This window comes from Stomoxys calcitrans, chromosome 3, assembly GCF_963082655.1.
Source record: "Stomoxys calcitrans chromosome 3, idStoCalc2.1, whole genome shotgun sequence".
NCBI classification, from domain to species: Eukaryota; Metazoa; Arthropoda; class Insecta; order Diptera; family Muscidae; genus Stomoxys; species Stomoxys calcitrans.
The window spans coordinates 1,913,883-1,927,268 of NC_081554.1; the positions used below are offsets into that span (position 1 = coordinate 1,913,883).

Consider the following 13,386-nt stretch of genomic DNA (forward strand, 5'->3'; position numbering starts at 1 on the left):
TTTCTTGGCTTGGAGCGATGAACCCATTACAGGTAATTCAATAATTCCAAGAACATTTGTGTTACTCGCCATTGTAGAAGTTCAAATGAAATTACCCTCATTAGAGTCGTGTGTTTGCCAAAAACAGAAGTATTGGACCATATGCCGGAAATTCAAGCATTAAGGACACCATAAACTTGTTCTCGCCCCAAAAACACAACTCCCTCTTGCTTTTTTCTTGGCGAAAATTCGATTATTTATTTATTTGGAGGAAAAGCAAGCCAGCCAATGAAGCGAGCGCCAATGGCTGGAGCTCACCTTAGTAGATATAGAAATAAAGTGAGCCAAAAAACACCTTTAACCGGATACGGAAACATTAACCTCGAAATGTCAAAAAATATAACGGCAGCGAATTAAATCCACCTCATTTTGTGGGTCAACAACGAGCAGTTTGAGTCTCTGCTGCTCTCGGCTTCCGGCTTCTTGGGTCGCTTGTATCGGAAAGGAAATCTACCTATAAACAAACTAAACAACAGCGATAGCCCGAAATGAAAGGAAGACACTTCCTCCAACTACGAAAAGGTCGTGGCAAGCAAAAAACTAAACTGAAACGACACCGCTTCCAACGATAAAAACGGAAATCAACTTATGTCAACAACTCCAGCCAAAAGCCGTAGCTGAACAATGCTCGTTCAACTTGTAGGCGGCATATGGCGCAAGGGAGATGGCAGCGCAACAGCGCAAGCCGCCAGTGAATGGTTTGTAATGCAATCAGGTGCAAATGCCACCTCAAACGCCCAGAAGCAAAGCAGGTTCTTAGAACTTTGCCATATTCCCAACTCACTCCCTCCTACTAAGCGATGCTACTTGACTGCAACATCCAAGTCGAACAACCAGCGCATGTGGATTTAAACTATGTGGTTATATTCCTTTTCCTCGTTTTAGTTGTTGCTATTGTTGTTGCAAACAACTACATGAAAACTTTTTTCATTTGGATTGCAGTTATCATCCGAACGGAAATGAAAATAATACTATTTTTGGAGTAGGAAAAAGGATGGAAGTGCAGTCTCTTGTTTTTAGCCAAAAAAAAAAGGAAGTATGAGTTTACAACAACGAAAAAGCTTTTGTTGCATATGGCAGAAGTCAGATCAGGGATGCTGTTGGTGGAATATACTCGTACATATATGTATAAGGCGAATTTACTACTGGTAAAAAAATCTTATATGGGGCAAACAAAATTTTATTGGGAGGAGGGGTTGGTCCCTGAAATTTGGATCCAATTGATGATACCAAATGACAACTCTATTGTCAAAGACCTCTTACTTGATCCCTTTATTTTGGGGATCTTAAAGTTCTGTTGAAGGGCTGGACATGACCCATATACTTGGATTCTTATAATATCAGATTCGTACTCTACTTTCAATGACCCTTCTTTTAAGTACCATTATGTGCCGAATGACCTAAATGTCAAAATGAGGGGTATTTAATGAATGGGGCGATCCCCAGAATCCTTGTCTACTCCCAAACACAGTTCATTTGATATCCACTTAGTCGCGATAGGCATACATTTCCCTTTTTGGCAGATTTTTGGGGTTGGGGAAGCCCCTTAAACGCCTTAAAGCTAATTCTTATATAGCATTTGGATGTCAAGTACGTATTCTACTCTTAAATACTTTTCATTTGATGTCCATATTGTCTGAATCGGTAAATATGTCCGTTTAGTTAGTGTTTTTGGATTTCCATAACAAATTTCATTTTTAAAAATATCGGCAAGGGGGAGGGACCGCACCTCCTCGGATATCAAAACACAAAGTATCCCATTATCGAGGAAGGGAGGGATGCAAACTCTACCATCTGGGGAAATTTCTATAAAATTAGTTAATCCGTTTTCGAGTCTACAGACAAACAAAGAGCAATCATTTCATTTCTATGAAAATAATTAAAGTGCAGTCCTTGTATGGAACAGACTTTTATGATTTTCGTTGACTACGTTGAGTATCGATAAAAACTTAATGTCTATGAAGTTTGTAATGCATCCATAGAAAATCTGTCAACAGTCGAAACCAGATAAGTAAAACACCAAAAGTGTTGTATTCTGTTTCACTCATCCTTACTTTTTTTAATATCGATTCATTTTGCTAATTAAATATATCTAAAGAGTTGGCAGTTATAGCGGCAAATTCTGATAACTTGAGGCTTTCCACAATTTCGATATTAGCTCTATAGTACTTTTCCTTCTATCAGTTCATGGTTCGTGTCTTGGCTTAAATAACCTCTTAAATGTTCTTATACCCACCACTATAGGATGGGGGTATACCAATCAAGTCATTCCATTTGTTATACCTCGAAATATTCGTCTAAGACCCCATTAAGTTCTTGATCGTTTCGATGTTCTGAATCGATCAAGACATGTCACGAGCCCCTGGAACCCGCGATATTTCTCCTGCAATTTTTGTCCGATTTGGCTGAAGTTTTTCACGTTGTGTTTTATTATGACTTTCAACAACTCTGGCAAGTACGGTTCAAATCGGTCTAGAGCTTGATATAGCTACTATATAAACCAATCGCCGGACATGACTTCTTGATATAGCTCCCATATAAATCGATCTCCCGATTTGATTTGTTGAGCCCTTACAAGCCACATTTTTTTGCATGTAGTGTTCTACTATAACTTTCAACTACTAGCATTGCCCAAATCGTTCTATAACCTGATATAGCTCCCATATAAACCGATCTCACGATTTGACTTCTTGAGCCCTTAAAAGCAGCAATTTTTGTCCGATTTACCCGAAGTTTTGCATGTAGTGTTCTGTTATGACTTCCAACAACTGTGCCAAGTACGGTTCAAATCGGTCTATAGCGTGATATAGCTACCACTGAAACCGATCTCCAGATATGACTTCTTGAGCCCTTACAAACTGCAATTTTTATACGATTTGGTTGAAATTGTGCATAAAATGTTTTGTTATGATTATGAAAACGTGATATAGTTCTCATATTAACCGATCTCCCGATTTTACTTCTTAAGTCCTTATAAGACCCCATTTTTGTCCGATTTGGCAGACATTTTCCGTTCGGTGTTCTGTTACGTCTTCCAATAACTATGCCAATTACGGTCCAAATCAGTCTATAACCTTATAGACTGATCTTCCAAGATTCGGCCCGGCCGAACTTTGCACGCTTTTACTTGTACAACATTTGTTTCATCTGTGTGGGGTATCGAAAGGTCGGCTCCGCCCGACTTTAGCCTGTCATTACTTGTTTTATTTTAATCTAAAGGGGCATCACTGTTTTACTACTACACTACTGCGTATACAGTTCATCCTTTAGTAAATTGAAAATATGTATTCCATATACTCATGCACTTTGTAGTTGTTATTATTTCTTCCAAACTGCACAAAATATTTGTAAAGTTTCATATTTCACCCAGCAATAGTTTTCATTTTTTTTTTTGTCTTTATCAAGCTCGGTGTTTAAAGTTAGCACCACTTACACCACCCCTCCCCGTGGGAGACATAACCAGGAAAATGATGTTGTCGGCGTCCCAACGATTCCACAGCGTTTGTGGCAAAATGTAAAATAACCTAGATTTTCTTCTTTTTTCGGGAGTGCGGGAGGCAGACCAATGTTATGCAAATCATAACACTAAACAAAACGAAACATTACTCCGCTGTTTTCAGACAATATGTTGTGTTGCGGCATGTTGCATTTAGATCTATAGCATCATGAATTTAAATAAGGTAGGGCGGTAAAAAAAATCAAATTAAACAGCATCAATAATTTTGAAGAAAATGAAGCCCTTTACCTATGGCCATACGAAGAAAATTATCAGCTATTTTTTGGATTGCAAAAATACGGAGACAGACGGATGGAGAGTAGAGTGCAGTTAGACCGATATAGAGTCATTTAGTGCGTAAGTTTGTACAATACAAAGAAAAAAGAACACAACAGAACTTATATGCTCAAAAAATGTATTTCGAAAACATAATAAAAGGTAAAATCAACTGTTTGTCACGAACTTTCACCAACTACTTCTAATTATGTGGATCGATAGGACTTGTAAATGCTTCAAATCGTTGTATAGCTAAACTCCCATATAAACCGATCCTCGATTTAACTTCTGGGGACAATGGAACAGCACAATTCTTATGCGATTTGGCTCACATTTGTCGACGAAAAATTTGTTCTTAATAGGTAGGTTATTTGATATACCTACCATATGAACAAGTCTTCTGATTCGACTTCCTGATCTTCTTTCTGATCTTGACTTCTATGATTTTATCACCTTCACCCTAAACTTAGTTGAAATGGATCGTGCCATATATGTTTTGTTAGTGTGAACTAAATAAGTTGTGCCCTTGTTATGAGCAAAAGTTAAATAATATCCTCCCTTTTGAACCTATTCAAATATCCGCCAGTGTATTACAATCGAGTTCATGCTAGCTGTTCGCTCGTATTTTTTACCACTCCTGCGGTTCGCACTGCCAAGCGACATTTTGCATAGCCTTTTTTTAGGGCTGTGAAAAGTTGTAAAAATATGTGCAGCCTTAAGATATATTTTCCGTTTGGAATTGTTTTTTCAACCTAACATCCTTCTCTTTTCCTCCCGCTTTCGAAAGAACAATAGAAATGTTTTCATTCAATTTGTCCCAAATGTATATCAAAATTTAATTTCAATCCTTTATGCATTTGCATAAATTTCGTGCATACGTATCCTAGAAACATAGGCATGAAGAAGTAAAAAATTAATTACTCATAAAAGAGCAAAAAATGATAACCTACTGGATACCTGAAATTCGAAGTCAAAGCATGAAGGGTTTCTGACGTATTGCTTTTACAAGTATTACGATGATTTTGACAATATCATATGTCATTAAAAGGTTGGTGTATGCAATTTTATTAACATGGTTTCAGGCCGTTTAGTAGTGTGTGCCTTGGCTCTCAAATTTAGCATATGACGTTCTGTTTGGTTTTCCAATATCTGTATCAAGTATGGTGGAAATCGACTCATAATCTGGCGTATTTTCCAAGTGAGCTTCTGCTACAAACTCCAATTACACTACTCTGATATCTGTCTATATAAAGATATCACTCAAAGAACGCACGCGATGTGTGATAGAGAGTATATGATTCGTCACGACAGAACTTTAAGCATTTTTATACCCCCCACCGTGGGATAGGAGTATATTCATTAAATTGAAATATCAATTTCCGACACTACAGAGTATATATATTTTGGATCGTCGTAAAATTCAAAAAGATTTAACTATGTCCGTGTGTCTGTCCGTCCGTCTGTTGTAAGCACTCTACAGGCTTCAAAAATTGAGATATAGAGCTGAAATTTGTCACAGTTATGTCTTTTTGATGCACGCTGGTTAAGTTCTTGAACGGTCCAAATCGGGCCATATTTGGATATGGCTGCTATATAGACTGTTTTTCCGACAAAGGGTCCAATGCCCGTAAAAACTTAATTTTTCATCCGATTTCGCTGAAATTTGAAAACAGTGAGTAGTTTTAGGCCTTCCGACATCTGAAATATATATGGTTCAGATCGGACTACCCAATGCCCATGCCGAATTTGGGTGCATGCAAAATGCAAATTTTGCTCATGAACATTCGACTAAGGAACAGGGACAAACTTCTCACATATCAATGAGTGCAGTCCGATTTAAGTTTAAGCTCAATGATAAGGGACCTCCTTTTTATAGCCGAGTCCGAACAAGGCGCCGCATTGCGACACCTCTTTGAAGAGAAGTTTTACATGGCATAGTACCTCACTAATGTTGCCAGCATTAGGAGGGGAAAACCACCGCTGAAAAAATTTTTTGTTGTTCTCGCCAGGATTCGAACTCAGGCGTTCATTTGGGTGCATCCAATTTGCTGCGGACTGTGACGAAAGGGGTTTTATTGTATATATATACCCGAGGTGGTGGGTATTCCAAGTTCGGCCCGGCCGAACTTATTGCCTTTTTACAATAGTTGTTTATTTATGTCTCCTAAAACATGGAGGTTCGAGCAAAAGATTCTCTAATAACGACTGATCCTAATAAGCTACGCTAAACAAGTTGTCAATACTACATCAAAGTCAACAAAATCAAATGTATGAATTAAAACTGCACGAGCTGGCGACATGTGACACCATAAGGAGATGGGACAAATTTGTCCTGTAGTTGGCAAATCATAGACTCACCAGAAGTGTTTCACATTATAGATGGTATGCCAAAATGTTGCTCATTTGATGCGAAGCTAAGCATTCAAGGAATTTTTTGAAAATCGGAATTGCTTGATTTTAGCAGTAACCGTATTGCAATATGCCTGCACAAAGAGATACCTAAAATGTTTTCCACATTAATTGCTAACCATTGCTGCGCAAATTTATGTTCCAAGAACCACATTTTGTGAGAAAGCAATCTCCCCTGCCCCCTTCCACCTTAACAAAATCCATGTACATTTAATGGAAAACCCGCAGGAGCTATTTGTTACCTGTTGTAGCCACAAATATTATGCATGGCTTTGATCTTGTTGTTGATAATGATAAAATTAATGAGCAACAGACAAAAGCTTCTAAACCGACTAACCAGAAGTGGACAGCTCGGCAACCTGGCTGTCACTCAAACGTCCAACACCACACACCGGACATGTGTGTGTGTGTGTGTGTGTATGGAACTAAGCAGAGATACATTTCACACAAAGCCACAGAGGAATGCCAGCATGCATTGTGCAGGCATTACTGCACTCACACTGTATGGCTTCTCAATAGATACGAACAGATTTCACCCGAAGTAGAACAGTTGCTCTCAACGCTGAAGGCCATGAAAAGAGGTGACGGGCTGAATGAGATGCAACATCTATTCCAAAGAAACCAGGTTGACCTCCCACTTGAACACATCAAAAATGGCCCCGAAACAATTGAACCAAAGCACAATGATAATTACAGCTGTTAATAGTATCAGATTTTACGAATTTAAACATTTTAAAAACCTTTTATGAGGCCAATAAATGGTACTGTAAATGTATATTGCATTGAAAGTATGAAAGATACAAAAAAATTTCGTGATACGCTTATTGGCAGCCTAAATACTCTTCTTTAAAATTGGTTCTTTCGAAGGAGAGACTTAAGAGCTGTGAAGGCGTGACACTTAGTCGGACCGTCCGATTAAGTCCACTTTCAATTAGACATGAGACTAAGAATAATATGTTATACTAGAAGCTGAATCTATAGTTTATAATTGTTCGGTATCCATGAAGGTGCATCAAATTTCGTTTTACCTATTTTCGCTGGAGTCTAAACTTAAAAACCAATCTACCAATCTGACTTAGTGTCTGGTGCCAGTATTTAAACAATGTGTTCAAAGTTCGATCTGGTTTTACTTATTTTAACTATTTTTGCTACATCCAAAACTTAACAAGTAAAAGCGCGCTAAGTTCGGCCGGGCCGGATCTTATATACCCTCCACCATGGATTGCATTTGTCGAGCTCTTGTCACTGTAACTCTTTTTAGGGAAACAAAGAATAAAAGAAACGAATTGCCATGTTATTGAAATAATATATCAAGTTATGGCTCATTTATAGACCATAATTAAACTGAATATTGGAGATCATAGTAGAAGTAATTGCGTAAAATTTCAGCCAAACCTAGTAAGAATTGCTCACTTTAGGGAGATCGGTTTATAGGGGAGCTGTATTAGGCTATAAATCGATTCATTCCATATTCGACACGTATGTTAATGGTCATGATAGAAGCCGTTGTACAAAATTTCAGCCAAATCGAATAATACTTGCGCCCTTTAGAGGCTCAAGAAGTCAAGATCCCATATCGGTTTATATGGCAGCTATATAAGGTAGTGGATTGATTTGAACTATTCTTAGCACAGTTGTTGAAAGTTATAACTATGGACCGATATAGCCCATTTACAATCCCAACCGACCTACACTAATAAGAAGAATTTGTGCAAAATTTCAAGCGGCTAGCTTTACTTCTTCGAAAGTTAGCGTGCTTTCGACAGGCAGACGGACGGACGGACAGACAGACGGACGGACGACTTACAATGTCATGACGATCAAGAATATATGTACTTTATGGGGTCTTAGACGAATATTTCGAGCAGTTACAAACAGAATGACCCATCCTATGGTGGAAGGTATAAAAAGTAACATGAAAACATGTAGAAGTGTCTGCTATAGGTATTTAAACAATATCGAAGTAATCCTCTTGTCATTCCATCATTGTCAACCGAATATGCATATTTGCATTGTAGAACACATATTATTCTCTTCATGTGATGTGCACACCACAAAACATCTATTTATCGTTTTCGCAACCATACAACAAAATTCCAATGTAAAAGGCATGAACTTTAAAGCAATCAAAGTTATCTGATGAAATTTTCTTGCAAGGAATTTTGTTTATTTTGGCAACAGGAATTTTTGCAAAAATGCAATCATCTGTGTCAACTCGTTCCAAGCATTGTCGACCCCCAACGAGCAAAGCAATAACAGCGGAGAGCACTCGAGAATACAACAGCAAGGGCAAGAGGCTTTATTGCTGTACTTAAAGCATAAGCAAATACATGAAATATTTCCTGGCTAACGTCTTTGAGAGCCTTCCTACTATTCCACACAGGCAATAATAAGAATGTTTCAATACTTGTCTTTCGTACTTCCCACTCAAGAAAGGCAATATTGAAAAATCGCAGAAGAAAATATTCACATTTTCATGGAAAATGTTATGCAAACATAAGATGACATGTCAAAGGAATCCTCGTCGATGTTCATTTATTTCCTTGACAATGTTTCATAGTAAACGAAACCCAGCAAAATGTTCATAGTTCAAAGCCCCTTTGCCAGAGCACACATAAATTATTGCTTTGGAATTGGAAGCATTCAAAGTACAATGTCGCTTGAGAAGCTGAGCATTGTGATGAAGCTGTCTCCGCCCTGACCCAGCATCATCGTCGTCACCATCATCTTCCCCCAAAAGCATGGAAAATGACATAGGATCTTTCGCTCTGACAGCAGGGTTTAATTTACAATTTTCCATAAATATTTAACCAGATTTAAAAATAAGTTAATTGTTGTAATTAGTAAAGTGTCAACGCTTGTAATTGACAAGCAACAGCCATCGATAATTTTGCGCATTGCTCTTCAAACTTGCGGACACCGGCAAAGATACCAAACGACAAGGGTTTCTCGGCAACCCCATGGTAACATTCAAAGTGTAGGCCCTCCTTCCAAATATATATCACTGAAATATGTTAAAATGGAAAATATTTTCTTTTCGTGTCTATCAAATTACATCTCTGAAAATTTAATGAGCCATGAAATATTTTAATAGTTGACCAATCGAAATCCTGCAATACATTCTGTATGTGCTTAAAAGTGTACAACGAAACAAGCAAAGATGGGCTATGGTCGAACAAAGCCAATATTTTGATATCCTATGCCACATTACATATGCTGGTTAAGTGACAAAACTAAAACTGCTTACATTTTAAATGTAATATTGAGACTCAAATACGTGCATTTTGCAGGAGTCATGGAGGAAATCGTTGCGATTTTGAGACAACTCGATGATAAATTCGTTTGCAAAGGCCCCAAAAGTGAAAATCGGGAGGCACATATCTCTAAATCTGCAGAGATTTTATGTGATATTTTTTCGCCCTTTACAATGTACCCCACGTTTTTGCTTTTATTGCCCTTGTCAACGTATTTCTGAATATATACTCTCAAAATTTTGCACAATTTCTTATTTTATGAATTTTACTTTGAGCACCAATGTTGTTTGAATTCGGTTCAGATTAAGATATAGCACCCATATAAATGTATGGCTCGATCATCACTTCAAGGGCATTTTGAAGCGAATTTATAATATGTAGCACATACGGATTTTCATCGAAATTGTTTCAGATTTAGATATCGCTCCCATACAATAAGTAATACTGGAATATTTTGGAGATTTTTTATCCGTTTCTTACGAAATTAGCCACGAAGGTTTCGCTTATGGCTCTGCACTGGTGAAATTCACCTTCGTGAAATTCACCGAACTCTCCTCTAAATAAGTCCATTGTTACGCGAGCTGTGTGGCGTGTGGCTCCGTCTTATTGAAACAACATTTCATGCAAATCAAGCTCTGGTATTCTTGGAAAAACAAAGTTGTACATCATCTCACCATAGCGCTCAACATTCACAGTTATGTTACGAATCACATCGTCTTTGAAGAAGTACGGTCCAATGATGCCACGAGTTCATAAACCGAACCAAACTGCGACTTTTCTGAATGCATTGGTAGCTCTTACAATACTTGTGGCGGATCTTCATTTCAAAATTGACAATTCTGCTAATTACCGTACCCATGAGCCAAAAATGTGAACTTTCTTAACAGAGCACGCATTTTGATAATAAAATTCAATAAATAACAAGCATTGTTCGTTTGTAAGACTATTCATGGTTAAATTATTGGCCAAACTGACGATGTTTGACAGCGAAACAAAACACGAAACGTGCGTGAGCTGTTTAAACCAGTGCCGCCAAACAGATAATAGCTAAAAAATCGCTCTATCTATGTATATGGGAGCGATATCTTGATATGAACCGATTCCTACGAAATTCGACAGCATTGCCATGAATCATAAGGGGATTGTTTTGCCACATTTCGTGAGATTCGATTAACAAATGACCAAAATATTGCCATGTTTGTCCAAATCGGATGAATAAATGTATGGGAGCCACATCCAAATCTAAACCGATTTCTTCCAAATTCAATAGGCTTCGACTCTAAGCCGAAAAAAGTGCGTCTTCCAAAGACATAATACAATGGTTCTATCTCTATTTCCTTTGGGTGTTACAAGCAAACACCACAGTAGTGGTGTAGGGAATATCAAGTAAAAGAGTGCTTAGCTCCGAATCTTGGAACCCATCACCAATGATTCTGATAACAAACAAAATTTTTACCAAATCAGACTATGATTGAAATTATGAACCGATTTAGACCATTGTTGCATGGATGGCTTCTGGAAGTCGTAACGAAACGCTACGCGCAAAATTGAGGCGCAATTAGATAATTACCGCGGCTCCTAGGGGCTGAAAATGTCATATCGGATTATCGGTTTATATGGGAGGTATATCAGGTTATAGACCGATTCAGACCATACTAAGCGCGATTGTTGGAAGACGCATCAAAACACTACGTTTCAGCGGATTCTAGGGGCTCAAAAAGTCAAATCGGAAGATCGATTTATATTGGAGCTATGTCAGGTTATAGAGCGATTCATAGAACAATTTGTGCAATATTTCATCTCAATCGGACAACATATAAGGTTTCTAGAAGTCCAAGGGCTTCAATAATGTATTCGACCGCTATTTTGACCGTGATTTCCACAGACGAAGAGACATGACTAGATCGACTTAGAATTTCAAGGCGATTAAAAATACATGTACATAATTTATTGGATCGCAAATCAATTTCCCAAACGGAATGATTAGATTTAAATACTACCCATGCTATGGTGGTGGTGGGTATAAAAATAATACTAAATGTTGTCCCACCTTAATGTTTAAATATATTCAAATTACTTTTAATTGCCTTACAAATTTTACCCGGGTTGATTGATGAATACGCGTCGGTTTTCAAACACGGCAATAAGCCACGTTTTGATTTGGTTTGGTAGAAGACACTGCAAAATGTATCTAATGTTCAATACTTACTCGAATCCACATGATGGCTAGTCTTTTTCAACGAAGTCAAACTGAGCGCGACACCTACATACAATATATATATATATATATATACTACCTCGGGTATATATATATAAACTACCATTCATCAAAATCCGGTGAAAATTGCATACCTTATGCCCCATAGCAGTTATATCGAAATAGGTTCCGATTTGGACCAAATACTAATAAGTACAAGTCATTGTTCAATTGTGTATAACAAAATATTGGTCTTTTAGTAGCTATATCCAAAAATAAACCGATCTGAACCATATTCGACACGGATGTCGAAAAGCCTAACATAAGTCAATGTGTCAAATTTTAGTGAAATCTGATTATAAATGCGCCTTTTTTGGGGCCAAGACTTTAAATCGAGATATCGGTCTATATGGCAGCTATATCCAAATCTGAACCGATTTGGGCCAAGTTGCAGAAAAATATCGAAGAGCCTAACACAACGCACTGTCCTAAATTTCGGATAAATCGGACAATAAATGCGCCCTTTATGGGTCCAAGACCTTAAATCGAGTGATCGGTCTATATGGCAGCTATATTTAAATCTAGACCGATCTGGGCAAGTTGATGCAGGACGTCGAAGAGCCTAACACAACTCACTGTCTCAAATTTCTGTGACATCGGATATTAAATGCGCTTTTTTGGCCCCAAAACCTAGAACCAAGAGATCGGTCTATATGGAAGCTATATCCAAATCTGGACCGATCTGTGGCATATTGCAGAAGTATGTCAAGGGGCTTAACCTAACTTATGCTGATCAAGAATATATATACTTTATAGGGCTATAAAAATTAGGGAAAAAATTCGATAATCGGAACATAAATGTAGATTTTGCAGCCCGAACAAATTTTCTAAATGACGCTGTCCTTAGCGGACTGCCAACAAATGCCCGAATCAACTTGGGCCCTGAAATTTTTCACATAATCTCTTTATAACCACAGCTGAAATCATTCTCTGCCCGTTCTCAAACGGCAGATTATTTTCCAATTTTTTTGATGCTATCCCAGTGTGCGCCGCCTTGATCATAGACAAAATTGCCCGTGAACTTTCCACTAAGGAACAGGGGCAAACTTCTCACATATCAATGAGTGCAGTCCGATTCAAGTTTAGGCTCAATGATAAGGGGCCTCCTACAGGGAAAAACCACTGCTGAAAAATTTTATCTGATGGTCTCGCCAGGATTCGAACCCAGGCGTTCAGCGTCATAGGCGGACATGCAAACCTCTGCACTACGGTGGCCTCCCTTGATCATAGGCATCTGTGCAAAGTGCACGCACATCAGAGTATGGCGATAAATTTCGTGTTGCAATTGCGAACTACAATAAAAACCTCATTTTCATCCGTATCACATCCATTTTTCCAATGACATCTTTGAAATACACAAAAAACTATCTCCTAACTCTACAACATATGCTTAAATTTTCAGTAACACATATTTACTTGAGGCAACTTCTTGCGCCGCACAATCTAACCTAAATTAAGTTCATTTATTGGTATCTAAACTTAGTTCGCTTGGTCAATATTTAACTCTGCCTGTTATGATCTAGCCCAGGGGAATAGTCACATATTGGAGGAACATTTAATGTTGCAGGCTTTTAAAAGCTATCTCTTTAATGAACTAGGAATTATTCAATTTGTGGAAACATCCACAAAGAACCACGAACAACAAGCAAGATAAT

At 37.9% G+C, this 13,386-nt stretch overlaps 1 protein-coding gene across 2 annotated transcripts in view; it reads left to right on the forward strand.

Annotated features, from left to right (window-relative positions):
* The window catches only part of LOC106081260 (protein O-mannosyl-transferase TMTC2), a 209,406-nt gene that overhangs the window by 146,029 nt on the left and 49,991 nt on the right, over positions 1 to 13,386 (forward strand). The window lies entirely within an intron of this gene.